At 43.8% G+C, this 13665-nt stretch overlaps 1 long non-coding RNA gene across 2 annotated transcripts; it reads left to right on the top strand.

Moving 5' to 3' along the window:
- Positions 1–189: 189 nt before the first annotated feature.
- LOC143325996 (uncharacterized) lies at positions 190–13379 on the top strand. Of its 2 annotated transcripts, none has more exons than XR_013077600.1 (3): positions 190–318; positions 2979–3088; positions 11486–13379. It is a non-coding gene; the product is annotated as an uncharacterized LOC143325996 (long non-coding RNA). The 2 variants fall into 2 exon arrangements; XR_013077599.1 differs by lacking the exon at positions 11486–13379 and adding an exon at positions 3379–3494.
- Positions 13380–13665: the final 286 nt, after the last annotated feature.

Here is a 13665-nt window from a genome sequence, read left to right on the forward strand (position 1 = left end):
GATGAGGAGGTTGGTTTTCTTTCTTTCTTTTTACATTATCTTTATTCCAGTTTTGAGCCCAGTCCTGCTGATGTTTACATCGTCAGCTCAGGGCTCACCTCGGAAATGCGGCTTATGGAATGGTTTAAGAAATAGACGCAAATTAAAATGATGTGAAATGTGATATAGATTTGTTGAAAGGTGATAAATCACAATGTGACATCTTCTGATTGGTAGTAATTAAAGACGTGAACAAATGGTAATTGAATGAATGACATTATTTTTTATGTCTTGTCAAGAAGATGACACACCCTGTCAGGCTTGAAAGACACCATGAAGGTAAGTTACAAGAATTATCTTGCTAATTAACCTAAAATATGCAGATGAAAATTGCCATATTCAAAAGCCAATAATCACACAGCAGGGCGTCTCTTTGTCCTGATATGACATTTGAAATGCTGCCCAACACATTAAACAAGCAATCAAAGAAAAAAATAAGAAAACACAAAGGGTCTCAACAATAAAGTAGAAATAAATCTACACGCTAGTAGTGGCAAAGGGGAGCATTGACCAGTAAAACAAAATCAAATTCACTTTTGTTTTCACTCCGCAATCGATAGAAGACAAAATATTCAAATTGAGATAATCAGTAGTTTCATGTTAAACAAAAATAGCTGGTTGCAGGGAGGCCTGGTGGTTCCCCAATGTGAGAATTAGTAGTTTTTCTTTGGTTTATATCCCACACACGGCTCCCGCTCAGCATCACAGTTTATTGATCGTACTAACGTGTGATCAACAGCTTTAACGCTCGGGGCATAAATCCTGAGGGGCCAAATGTTTCGTATGATCAATAAGTTGTGATGTAGAGGAAGAGCAGTGTGCAGGATCTTAGATAGTTTGATGTGTGAATGTTTCTGTTGAGGAGTGTTGATTGGACGACACATACTGCGCATTTGAAGATGTCACCTTGAAGACGGGCTTCCTGAGATTTTAAAGACCAATCAGTGAATTATGAGAATAATTTGTGATTTGAACTGTGCACACAGTCGTCTGTGTTTTGTAAGTGGTATATAAATATATTTTTCACATGAATCATTCTGTGTCAGAGGGTGAAATGTACAAAGCTTTCTCTTAGACTAAATATACTCTGATCCTTTGATATTCAGTAAAAAATTAAAATATTGAAGGAACATTACTCTGGGTTTGAAACAGATGACTCACACTGTTAAGGTCTCCAATGTCACTAACCCACGAAGCCTAACAAGATTTCTTTTGAGAAATCCCACATCGATTTTAGTGGAGAAACGTACTCTGTGGCTTCCACCAACAGTAACAGAGGGCAACATGTTGGGATGAGGTTGAGGGGCCACTGCAGGGCAAGGTAGGGCAAGCCTCAGTGGGCACAGCTGTAGCTCACAGTCATTACTGCCCCTCTACTGGTTTAGAAGAAAGGGGCTTCTCCCGCCACATGGCCACTCTGCCACGCCTGTCCCCTGCCACACACACCTAGGAAGGCCTGGTAGTGCCAGGCGGCACTGCTCGCAGTTTGCACTCCCATCACGTGTGGCAGGGCAGCGGAGCAAAACAGAGTGGTGCCGCTGGGTATGGACAAGACCAGGGTGGAGGCAGGGCTGAGGGGTAGGATGGGTGGGTTGTGGAGGTTAAACCAGGGTAGGGGGGGGCTCTGTTCCTTCCTCTCTTATCTCCCGACTGACCATTCTCTTCCCATCCCCTCCTCCACCCCCGCACCCCCTCGTTCCCCCCCCCCTCTTCTCTCCCTTTTGTGGCCTGTGCACCTGCAGCCCTTGAGTCTGGGCAATAAAGCTGAAGGATTTGTCTACTGGAGGTTGGAGGAAAAGTGGGGGAATCATTAAGCACAGCAAATACAAAAGCAACAGGTTCCAACTGTGGTTGTTTGATATGGTGCTATGCCATATTCCAGAGTGATGGCCTTGATGTAATGCAGTTTGACATAGAGGGAGTGAGTTTAAGCAGATTTGTGTCCAGATTTACTCCCTCTTTGGGTTAGTGCCATAATGAATCATTTTGATCTGACACATGATCAGCTTTCAACCTCTGGCGTGCTTTGCTTCCACTTGGGGATTACATGTATGTAAATGATTGAACTGTCCCATGAAAACCACGCATCTCCAAAAGGTCAGCTTTCCTTGAGCCAGGAAAAGTTCAGCTTTGTGACAAAGCGTCTTCAAAATAATCCAAAGGTTTGTTAAATTTAAGAAGTTGTGGGTGGAGCAGGATTCAAAGGAGATACGTGGTTTTCACCAGATGAAATGTCAAATGAAGTGCAGACACAGTAATAGTAAAAGTGATCTTATTTTATTAAATCAACACAAATAATCTTTATGACAACATGCTTTTAATGGGTGTGAGTTCAGGAAATCTCATTATTATTTTCCTAAATCTGATGCATCACTAATTGTTATTCTGTATTACAAAACATTATTCTGAAATGGGCCGTTCTGCGTAATGAGTACTTTTGCTTTTTGATTACATCTTGATGCTAATACTTTCAGCTTTGTAGATTTCTAATGCATGCATTTAAGTAAAAGATCAGAGTATTTCCACCGCTGATTGACAGCAACAGTTTAATTTCACATCTGTAGATGTAAACTTTTTGAATTTTTGAGCAACTTTTTCAGGTCATTATAACCCCAAACTCCACTTTTGAGTTAAGCTTCCAGCCAGGCAAACGAAAAACATTACAAAAATATTCCATGTAGGAGTCAAGTGACGGTACAAGAGTAAACTGTGTGAGTGTAACAGACATATATTATGTAGAAAATGAGTAAATTCAAAACTAAATGGATCAGAGTGCTTTTAAATTCTTAACCTATGTTATTTCTCATGCATATACATACACCAGGTTATGTGACCATGACTTAAAACACAGAATACATTTAGATTGACATGTAAATACATTAAAACGTGTTACCGGGATCTGTGACATCACTTTGTGTATGTTTTACTACCTGATGTAGGTGTTCAAAATGAAGCAGAGTGGTGGAGATATGCAGACAACAGGCAGAGCGCTGCTTGTGATTGTAGTTCCCCAAGAGAGCTGGTTGTGTACTCATAAACCCACATGAAGGTAAGTGTGCTGCAAGAGTAACGCTTTCCTACCAAACTGAAATCATGGCTCAATGAAACTGGAATATATAGGCAAAGTAAAATTGTTCTCAGCCATGTTCTGCAGACTCTCTGTTCAATTCCCCACCTGTTGTAATGTTATGTTCAGTCATGTAGAACTTTTCTCTCACCCGTTGCATGCCAGACCCCCCACATTGTAAATCGGCGCAAAGGGAAAAAGATTCAGCTCTTTCAGAGTGCGACCATGAAGGCAGAGGAAATCACTCTAAACGGTCTTAATTCTGCCATTAGATGAGAGGGAGCGCTGAGGGGATTGGCTGGCCCTATGCTCCATATTCACAGAAGCAGGATGAGGCTGGGAAGCCTGCTGAGAAAATGGTGTCGTAATCAGGAGCCGGCAGTTCTGCCTGATCAGGTACACTAGCCCCTCTTCTCCCTTCCTCAAACCCCTCCTCCTCCTCCTCCTCCTTCTCCACCCGCTCATTTCTCTTCCCTTCCCCTGGCCTGTAAGGAGATCCTAATAAGAGTTTGGACGTACTGAGCTCCTCTTATGTGAGGACCTGGCAGGAGGGAACAGAGATGAGGCCTGAGGTGGGGGTTGAAGCTTGAGGTATGGGGTTGCGGTGGTGGGATGGTTGGGGGGGCTCGTTTTTTTTTTTTTTTTTGTTCCCACATTTGATTATTCAGGTTGGCTGAACTAAATTCTAAACCCATAAAATTCGTATCCCCTCTGGGGGACCATTTGCATATATTTCAGTACCCCCTCCCTCACATCCCAATTCCCCTTTTTTCTCAGAAAGTGAAAGAGAGGGCGAAGCAACCAGGCCTGTCTAGGCTTTAAGATGTCACCGTGGTGTGAAATATGGGCGAACAAGCAAGGTCTTTGAAACTCAAACTAACCCCCCACCAGCCCCTGAGCTGCTGCCACACACACATATACACACCCAGTCATCCTCTTGCCCTCCACTGGTTGCTATCCTTAAATAGGAATTACATTTCAGTGTGTAGTTACATCGTCTGCAACTTTGTTCTCAACTCCTTGCACCTTCTTCTTCTTTCAGGTGACACATGATCGTGGTGTATGTAGTATCATCATGTAGTATCTGTCATATCTGTAGAGAGGAAGCAGCTCTTGTTACAGCTGAGCGTGTCTGTGTTTTTATGTTTGGGTGCATGGGAGTTTATTACTTACAGGTTTGCTTCCAGATATATGGACTCATCTGTTTGTGTATGTGCAGCTATTTGCAAAACAACATAAGCCATGACGTGCCATTATGTCAGAGGGGAGAAACTGCTGGAGGCCAGGAAGAGTTCCAAATATTTGATAAACATGTCAAAGCAGTAAAGCCTGGACTTGTAATTATGCCAATTTTACTCTTACCGTTGTCGATGTAGGGGATTAATTTTCAGACAAAAATGTTCTGAGGCCAGGTCTTAAAATTCCGTTTAGGATGTGTGCTCAGCGGCATAAAGATGACGGGAACACACATGTAGCCGGGCACACGGACCCCGAGAGGCAAGCTGGATGGAGGCAGGGCTCCACATCGCCAGTCAGCCATAAGAGACACCTGTTCGTTTGTTTGGCCAGCGAACTGGAGGTTTTGTTTTTCACCGTGCCAACCAGGCCCGCTGGCACTAGTTTTACTGCCCATCTGTATGGATGGGTGAAGTTAGACGATGGTCTTTGAAAAAGGGTGGGTGGGGGGGGGGGTTGATACTTGATGGCATTTTGGTCACATGGAGCGAGTTGCTGTCATCCTTTAACCCTCCCCCCTGGACCCCTTTCCCTCCCCCTCCCGTGCCCACTCCCTGGTGCACAGGCAGAATGCAGTGTCAGGAGGGTGAGCACTGAGCGCCCATTGTGTGTGCTAACCAAAGCGGAATGCCCGGGTGACAAAAGGGGGAGGAGTGGGCTCAGGGCACACAAAGCCAGGGGGAGGAGAGGGTTGGAGGAGGAGGAGGAGAGGAGGGAAGGAGAGGGGGGCAATCTGCTGGGGGCTAAATAGACCCACTCAGCCCCCAAAACTCTAGGCACCCTAAAAATCTTCTCTCACCTCCCCCCACTGCCTTCTCGCCCTCACCAGGCCTCCCTGCCTGGCTCTGGGGTGTACAGTACACACACTGCTGGAAGCTTCCCGTTTGTTCCCAGCAGGGTGAATGAAGAGACGTTACGACAACTGAACCCTCAAACTATTAGGTGTTGGTTTTGGTGTTATGACTCATGGCACTGAGGTCTAAAACAGGATATATTTGCCAACAGTAGTCATGGTTTCCAATCTCTGTCATTAGTTAGGGATGTGTTGTAAACCCCATCTATCACTGTCAGATGTTTACAAAACAGACTGGGAATTCTTCACTACGGGTGAGCAACATAAAACATTTCTGGGAAAAGTTCAGGAAAAATACATTCAATATTATATCACATGTAGGAACCTTTGTCCCGCTGATTTTCACCTGGCATTTCCCTTTTTTTACACCGTGACTGACTTTTATCACTGCACGACCTGTGGCTTTGTATCCGTCTAAGTGCGTGCATTGGGGGGCACTCGTGCATGTACTCACCTGCCTATTCTCGAAGGTGAGAGCAATCTGGTCTGTGTAGTATCGCACGTCAAAGCCAGCCTCTCAACTCCCACACAGGACCTGGGGCGAGAGTGCGGCCACTTTAAAACACACAAGGCAAACCCTGAATTAACTCTTTCTTAATACTGATATTTCTCCTGCAGATGCAAGTAGGAGCAGATCTCAACTCTCAGCAGGCACCTCACAACAGCAGGACCTCTGCGCTTTCAATGACAGTCAGGTTGGCCTTTTGATCTCTATTCAATGCTGTGGGCATTTGTCTGATCCTCGTAGCTTAGACATTAAAGTGTTCCATTCAGTGACCAACCTTTGAACATGAAATTACAGGATATTATTGCATTTGCATTATAAGCATCCCCCTGGCTATGATGTTTATGAAATCGGTAATAAAGTTTGTGATATCACACTCCTACAACAAATTTTATTACAGTTGGCATCTAAAGACCCCAAAATTATGACCATCTTGATAGTCTTTCCAGCAGTGCTTGGAGGATTTTTTAAATTTATTTATCACAAAATGTTTCATTTTATTATTCATTTATGTTGCCATTTTCTCAATTTCTTGCCTCTAAGTATTTAAGTTGGGTTAATCATCATCATTTGTACCTTGTCATCTAATCAGCTGGAGGGGTTTGAGGTGATGGAATAATGTGGCCTGGCCTGTTGTTAGCTTATATGTATTTGGTGTCGGTTTGATTTTGTCCATCAAAAGCATTTTGCAAAAATGGCGATCAAATCAAATAAATACTGTTCCGCAGAGATCTGAGGTGACGTTAGGTGAAGTCACTCACTGACAGCATTACATTCTTGTAGGCCAAAGTGACCTGATGCACCACCCAGGTGCGGATGCTGCCAGTGCCAGCGAAGGGTCACTTTGAAGAGAGACCTTTTCGTCCCTTCCTCTTTCCCAAAATGATGACCGGGCAGATCAAAGGGGACTCTTAATGGTGACCCCCTCCCTCCTCCCTGCTTCTTTCTCCCACTCCCCTCATATGCACACTTAACAGCTGAACTCCCTCCTTCTTTCATTCATGCAAACCTCAGCCTTTCCCATCGTATTTACATACGCTGCTGCAGGGCAAAGTTATTTCCCATTTTATCTGTGCTGAGTTCTTAGGAAGTAGCTTGCTGAGTTGTTTTGGTTTGTGTGTTGTTGGTGAAACAAGAGGGTCAAATGCGAGCCTGGGGGGCATGTTGAGGTCACAGAGTAAACCTGGCAAGGTCGATCCCAGCACCTTTGTGACTAACACAAAGTGTGTTTTGGTGGCTGCGTGGGTGCGCGCACGCCTGCACGTGTGCTCATGCGTGTATGCACATCAGTGCATGAATGTCAGGTGAGTTTGTGCTGTCTGTGCTGGTGCAGTCAGAGCCTCTCCATCAGTGCTGACCCAGGCAGCCATCATTGTTCTCGAGCTGTAAATCACCCTGCTGCAATCAGGGCCCTGATCTAGGCTTCTCTGAGCCCTCTCCACTCCAGATGATTCCCCTCCTGATTGGCCTAACTGGACTCCTGTCTGTGGTGGCAGATTAGCATGGATTGTTTTTTCTCTGTGGCATACAGATTGAGCCATGTTAGCATTCACACCTCCACACAGCGCCAAAGGGCTCTGTTGAGGCTCCAAAATGCAGAGGAAAACCAGACCTCACTCACAGCTTTGATAACTTTCAGAAGACCAGAAGAAATACAGGTGGCACCTGACAAAATGAAGAATTTCTATAAGATCGCCTCAAGAACTTTGTCATGCAGCATCTTCACTGATACTGGGTCAGAGAGGTGTTGATTTAGCAAGTTAATTTGAGGTTTTGGTTTGTCTTATCATTGACACCTGTTTATGGGTTCACACACAAATGCCACTTCTGTTCACTTAGTGTATCGATTTAGTAGAGGATGTTTTACAGCTCCTTGAAACACTGATGTCTTTATTTATTTGTGTATTTATTTAACATTATTTCTCACTGGCATTTAGAGTGTAGTTACTTTATTTTACCTATTATCAATAATGCTTTTCAGGGAGTCCAGGGTACATATATTAAACACAAACAAGACAAATATAACTAATAAATATAATTCACTCAATTTAGCCATTCATTTGACTTTCTTTTTTCTCCTCTTCAGATGTGGACATAGAGGCAGAGTGAACATATGCACAAATACATTCATATTAATACATACTGTATATAAACATGTTCCGAAAACACTCATCCCATGTAAGACAGACCACACAGATACACGTAACCATATGCAGTTGTACATGCATGCAACAGGTCAAGGTTCTCCTGACAATGTCCCAGTGCTACTCAGACCTTCATTAAAGATTCAAGATTCAAGATTCAAGATTGCTTTTATTGTCATTGAGCATAGCCATGTCAATGAAATTTTTGTTGCAACCCCCGTGTGAAAAGAAAAGATAATAAAATAAGATAAAATAGAATAAGATGAAACACATCTAGATAAAATAAACTCACAATAAAATAAACTCACAATAAAATAAACTCACAATAAAATAAACTTAAAGTGCTTCAGCAAACTGGCTGCTCTCTCCATGTTCAGCAAGTCTGAGTAATCCTCCAGCCACGAGTCCCTTAAGACACAGGCTGACGGGTGCATGAAGTCAGGTGAGACTACATGTACCTGCAAGGGTTCCCACCTGTGCAGCCTATGTAGTTGTAACTTCTGGGGTCATTTAATATCCCAGTGGCCAGCAATTTGTCAGTCAAAGACGCAGGTTCGGTTATGGGCAAGATCTCACTTCTAAAATTGTGTTTAATGTCGATATCAATACAGTCTCCATTGGGAGCTGCTGCAGTGTGATCTCAGGTCAGGGTTTGGGGGTCTCTCTCTGTCTCTCTTTGACGCACACACATACACACAGTTGTGTTTCCATCACTCATCAGTGTGATGCATGAAGTCTTCCTGCCTGAAAGCTTTTCTAACACGTGCTTAATGTTGTGAAGCGGTTGCAGTTTTGTTTGGTTAGTAGGGCACTAAAATCACTTAGTTATGTACAGGAAAAAAATTCTTCTGGTTTCTCTTATGAAGCCCAGTCTCCGGGGTGAAAGTCAGGTGTATAACCCACCACTGTGCCCTGATCTTGAGCTCCCTAAGGACTTTTCGGTCATCATACTATGTCACCTTGCTTTGAGTATCTAATATTGCTGTGGATCATCACATGCTTCTGCATGTGACACCAAGGGGGTGTGACAAAGTATCTGTATTTGACAGCCTGGAATGAGACCAGGCTCAGCAATCTGCTCATTCACACTGAAGCAGTATTAGACAGATGGTAGTAGAGAGATGACAGGAAATTAGGGTTGGATTGACGTGGATGTCACAGTTCAAGGTCAGCGCCTTAATCCCCTGGCTACCAGGGCACCTCCAAAGGATTCTCTAGATAAGAACTGAATATTGTCTATATATATATAACTGAATATTAAAATTGTTGCTCACAAAAGGCATATAAAATGTGGAAGTGTGACAGAGGATGCTGAAGACTAACATCTCACTGTCATTCAAGTTGTGAATCAGAAAAGAGCTCCACAGAGAAAGCGAGAGAGAGAGAGAGGGAGAGGGAAATTACCTCTGGTGTACATATCCTCATGTCTGATAATCCCGCCTCATGTGTCTGAGCGAGGCTCTCTTGACATGGGCGTATTGGTAATTATGGTGATTTACGACTCGTTCCTCCAGTTGCTGCTATTATATCACATGGGCTGTATGTTTTTTCTTTTCTTTTTTTTTTTCTCTTAAGGAAAGGTGCTGAGTGGCTCTTCATAATTCTCTGAAATGAGAAAGGCCTCACTTTGATTTGGGCCCACTGTACCTTATTTGCCCACTTGCAGCAGTTATGTGTGTGTGTTGGCTTTGCCGGTGCTTGAGCTTGCACGATAAAGGCGGGTTTCTCAGACGTGATAGTGTAGTCTAGTGTTTGCCTAATACTCACATGTGTATGTGTTGACACATGATGCATGTGTTTGCTTATTGTGTGTGTGTGTTTACCTTTGCGGGATGGGGCGATGGGTCCAAGGGGTAGATGGGTGAGGAGGTGGGTGGCGGTGGTGCTTGGACCTCATCTCCCAGGAAGCTCTCTGTGCTCCAGAAACCTGAGCTTCAGCTTGTTAAGACAACAAGGGCAACACGTGAGACTCTGGCACATGGTGGCTTGGGTTACCTGCTAGCTCTGAACTTTTGGCCCTTGGAGCAAAACCTCCCCACCCTTACTACTCCTGCACTGCTCCACCTGCCTTCCTGCTCTCTGTCCACCCCTCGTTCGGTCCCTGCCTTTATTCCACATGTTCCTGTTGGTTCTCAGATCATTTGTGTCTGACAGGTTTGTGTGTTTTGTGCTGCAGCTCCTTATTTAAATTGCTTATACAGTCGTGTTCCTCACTCTTACTCTTTCACTGCGCTGCACAGGTCGTTATGACTAATGATCTTTTGAGTGAAACGCTCACTGACAGATTTCCTCCATTTTCGCGTGTTTGCTGTCTGTCTCCCCAGACAAAAGGCTGGCAGGGCCTCCGCCATCAGATCTCCATCCATCCACAGTCCGTAGGTGAACTCCTTCCACTAGCCAGGCAAACCTGACTTTCAAGTCTCCCACCCACATCTATGGGACTGCTGTCCTCTCACCTGTGCAAATACGAGAGAGAGAGAGAGAGAGAGAGAGAGAGATGGAGAGAGGGAGGGTGGAAAAGAGTGAAATGGAAAGATATCCCAGCCTTTGGTTACTGGGTGGGGCGCAGAAAAGAATACCGCACAGCTGAGCAAACCTCCATAGCCATAGGACTTCACCTGTACACTTTTCTCCTCTCTGTTTTCTCTCTTAATCCATTCTCTCTTTCTGTAACCGGCCCCACAGCGATAGTGCGCTAAGGCGTTCTTTTATGGCCACTGAATAGAGATTTCCTTTGAGGTTATGGAGTTGATACACTCTCCAACGTCACTTTTGTGCCGTGGTCACAATGTAGAGTGATTTACAGCCTTAGGGGACGCATACTGTCTTTAGAAGTCTTCCAGTGTAGGTGTGGGTATTATCTGGGTGTTATTCAGGAAATCCTTTTATCTAACGATATCCGCAGCAGAGGTTTGACTTAATTTGGAAATGTAACCTATAATCTTGATTACACTATTCTAAACCAGCTTGATGACTGAGGAGCCCAGCTGGTGATCTGGATTGCAGCAGATTTAATATAGCAACATGAAACTGAATCTCTAGAAGCTTAAATCAAAGTAGAAGCTCAACCATGTGGACAGTTGGAGGGGGAACTAACTTAAGTTTTAAGAAGGAGCACCACAAATACATTTCATACACATTCCTGGAACGCGTGACTGCTGAAATACAATGTGTTCATCAACGGCGATGTGCTTGGCTGAAACGTCGAAGCAAAACAAAGTTACCCCACATGCTCGCTCGTTGCTCCTTGCTAAGGGAAAGGCGTAGATATGAATCTGAACAGAAAGAAGAACAAAGTTAAATCAGAAAAGTGTATCAAGTGGAAATACCACCCAGCTGTCGGAGTAGATGTGTGTGGAGATAGATAGGAACTCACTCTCGGGTGTGGGAAAGTAAATTAACGTAATTTAAGTTATGTACTTTTTTGCTGCCTTGCTGTTCGGTGCATGAATGCAATGACTGTACGCCACTTTAAAATGGAACACAGTATTCTGTTGACAGGGCCTGTATTTGGTTTGACGGTGCCAGGAGTTTTTAGTGATGGTGAGGTCTAAGTGAAGCATATCACATGAATGCAGGCAGACTCTCACACCTATTTGCTTTCTGCCTCTCTTCCCTCTCTCTCTCTTTCTCCTCTGCAGGTTTGGGCCTGAAAGACGTGCCAGACCTGCTGCCAAAGCATCGGCCTCCACCTCACCCTGCAGACATGGCTGAACACACACACACACATGCATACACACACAAGCACGCACACACACACTGTAAAAAAAAAAAACAAAAAAAAAAACATTGCATATCTCTCATAGGTGTTTTTAAGTATGTAAACATGCTTTACTTCCTCATATTTCTATACATCCACCATGCATATATGCCCAAGCCTCTTTCCTGTGCACGCACACACGCATGCACACACATTCTTGCCATCTCTACATTCTGTCTGTCTCTGTCTCTGATGATGGAGTCGTCACACACTCTCATGCCTCGTGTCAGACGTAGACACGATCGAGCCACATTCACACGGTCTCCCTCGACGCAAACATAAACACACGCATGCGTTCGTCAGTTGTCTCTCAGGCATGCCCTATTTTTAAAACTGTGCGCACACCTACGCACATTCTCCCATGCTGGGCACACCCACTGTGGCCCCTGTCAGGCCTTCCTCGTCTCAGAGAACACCCTGCACAGTTGTAAGGCAGGGAAAATTAGTCAGGTGAAGTAAATCTCGACACCTGACACTAGTGGTCTCTCTTTAAAGTTGTTTGCACCACCGCCCCCATACTTAATGGAACAGCACCTACTGATTATTGCATGCTCTGAGCTAGTCTGGTAATTGCACAGTACATACCTGTCCAGGGTGTAAGCCCATCCGCTGAACACGGGGCCCCTCTGGTACACAGGCTCACAGTGTTGTCGTAACTGAGTGAGGGAGTCTCCTATCTGTCATTCAGTATCAGTCAATGTCAGTGTGCATCCCCACTCTGTGATGCATGTGTCCCACAGGTCAGTTCATAGAAAGGTGTGCATGTTCAATCAGCTCGTGTTTATGAGCAGCTAATGTTTATATCACACTACTCATGATATCAGAAGCTCAAGATGACACAGAGAATGAGAATCAGCCCCTCAACGTTTAAGTCCTGATGGTTTTCAACAGTCACTCGACATGTGAATCAGTGCACGTTCCTTAAACCTGCGGCTGTTTTCATGGCATCTGAATGAGTCAGACTGCGTGTATGTTTTTAGCTGATGGCGATGCCTGTGGTAGTGGAGCGTAGTCTGTAACCACAGAAGCATTGTAAATATCACATCAGAGGATTCTTTGTAGTTATTTTGGGTGGTTTGTTTGACCAACATCAGCCTCTCACTTAACTTTAAATCAGAGACACTGCTTATCTTCATGTCGTGTAAGATTCTATCTGTAGGTGGTTTTGGCTGCCTCTGCTCATCATACAGTTACAAACCTGCTCTAAAACGCCCACTCTTACTTTATATGTGCATGTGTTTTTGCTTTGTGTATCAAAGCATTAGGTTTCATGTAACCATTATGACAAGTTCTGATTGCCAAGCTCTTAAATGGCTCAGCAAAATGCAGCAGGTACCTTAATGAGGAAGAGTATGCAAAGGAGAATTATTTACCAGCATTATTGACAAAATAGGAAAGATGAGACAAGAGGATTAGAGGTAAATGAGGGGTCACAGAGAGAACAAACTGTCTAATTTCAGAGTATTTACCAGCTCGTTCCTGGGAGAAGCAAACTGGAATGAGGAGTGGCTGCAGAGGTTTGTCACACAAGTTCTTTCTGAAAACACGCTGAATGCGCTCAGAGTATTACTGACAAATTCAACCATATCAGAGTGCATACAGTACATTTTCATGTAAACTGTCAATCCAAAATGGAAATATTGCAGGCTCAGTTAAATAACTTGTATGCTGCACTGTATTATTGGTTGCTTTGTGATTCACTACACATGCACAGATAGGAATGTGTGTGAAATCCTCATATGTATCTCCCTTTTTTTGCTACCTGCCTGAAATAAATAAACACAAAGAATGTATCAAGAATCAGTATTATTGTTTGCAATAAAAATATGAGCATTATTGAAGTTTAATTTACATTGATCATGATATAAAATGTTTGACGCTGTGGATTTTAGTTATAGAGACAAGATCATAATCGATACCAAGAAATAAGCCGTTAAGAAGCAAGAATAGAGGAATATACCTCTGTTGTGTCATAATTTTTATCCAGGTTAAAGGGTGAAAAAGAACAAAACCCTCTATTTTGTCATTTAGAAACATGTTAAAGAGATACACACTATATGT

Source organism: Chaetodon auriga, chromosome 9 (genome assembly GCF_051107435.1).
Source record: "Chaetodon auriga isolate fChaAug3 chromosome 9, fChaAug3.hap1, whole genome shotgun sequence".
NCBI classification, from domain to species: Eukaryota; Metazoa; Chordata; class Actinopteri; order Chaetodontiformes; family Chaetodontidae; genus Chaetodon; species Chaetodon auriga.